Source organism: Primulina huaijiensis, chromosome 17 (genome assembly GCF_012295235.1).
Source record: "Primulina huaijiensis isolate GDHJ02 chromosome 17, ASM1229523v2, whole genome shotgun sequence".
In the NCBI taxonomy this organism is placed as follows: Eukaryota; Viridiplantae; Streptophyta; class Magnoliopsida; order Lamiales; family Gesneriaceae; genus Primulina; species Primulina huaijiensis.
In genome coordinates this window covers 16,798,623-16,800,216 of record NC_133322.1, presented here as the reverse complement: position 1 = coordinate 16,800,216, position 1,594 = coordinate 16,798,623, and positions in this window count along the sequence as shown.

The following is a 1,594-nucleotide window of genomic DNA, read 5'->3' as shown; positions in this document are numbered from 1 at the left end:
AAACCCGAAATATTTTTCGGGAGTGCGTTTGGATTTAATGGGCCTACTTTTAAGCTTCTTGGGCTTAAAATCATTTTTTTCTTTTAATTAGTAACTTAGGGCTCATTAGCTAATTGTTAACTATTTAATTAGTATATATTTTACCCAATAACCTAACCCTAATCACTCCTCTTAGCCGACACCTCCCTCAGCTACACTTTTCTCTCGGTTTCCCCATCAGCAGCTCAAGAGATCATCGACCAGTCCAATTCTTGCATAGAAAATTCTCCCGGGTCTCCCCCACGTCGTGTTGCTCTCCAAACATCTTAAGGCACACCTTTGTATCTTTCTTCATGCATCTTACATGATATATATGCTGTTATATGCTTGTGTGTTCTTGAAACTCTCGATCCATGCATGAGTTGAAAGGATAATCGATTTTTTTTTCTTTTTTTTGTGTCTCTTGCATTATTACCTTTGCGGCTCACGTTTTCTGGTTTTTGTGTAAGGGGTTGCGGTCCCAGGGCTGGTAAGTGACTGAGGTAAGGGTCGAGATGTGGTCTGAGGAATTAAAACAAGCGCTGATGCTGTAGGATGGGAGATCGAAGAAGGGGCTCGGGTAGAGAGATGTGTGGGTTTGTGTTCGGTATTGCTGGGTAACCCTACATGGGGCTCTAGGCTCGAGGCGAGTGAGTCCAGGGGAGTCTTAGGATGGTCTGGAATGGCTTGAGCCATGATGGAAAGGAGGTAACAAACGATCGAGCTAGGTGTGATGGGTTAGCCGCGGTAAGAGCTTTGTGGGTTCTCGGTTTTTTTTTAGCGGTTAGAGGCTTGCATGGGGTTTGTGGCGTGAGTTTGGTAGGTCCATTGGGGACTGGTCTTTGTCCCTAGTAGGTTGGTCGTGGTTGGTACGAAGAGCTTAGCTTGAGGCGTGAGTTTTTGGGAGGAAATTGTGCATGACGTGGTGAATTAGGATAGGACCGAGAGTTTTGGTAGATTGGAGATTTTTATTTTTAGTGCCGAGAGTTTTGAGCTGGGTGTGATAATTTTAGGATCATTTTAGTGTTTTAAGATATGGTAGAAAGTTGGGAAGAAATTGGTTTAGTTTCGAGTCGATTCGGGTTATAACCGAGACCTCGGTTAAGTTTTAAAACGAATCATATAAGTTTGAACCGAGCTCGGATTTACGTCTAAGAAATTTATGTAAATATGTTTTGGGACATTTTAAGGATTTTTGTAAGCTTCGGGTCAATTTTAGAGGTCCAGGGTTGAAACGACAATTTTTGGGTTTATAGGGGCAAAATGGTCATTTTGCACCCGGGATGAGATTTTAGTCCTAGCAGCGCCCTGAACACAAATCATAATATTTTTAAATGTTCATGCATCACGCTTACAATTTTTATGCCATTATAATAATTATGGTGCATGCTTGGTTTAAAGGAATTAAGAGAGAAAAGTAAGAACGTGAAGGGCACTCCGTCTCCGCCGAGCCGCGTCGTTATATCGTTTGTTTTCTGTCAAAACAAACCAAGGCATGTTTATATCTTCTTTCACTCTTCAATCAAGTCATATAGGTATTTTTAAATATCGCAAGTACATGATTTTAATGCAAGAA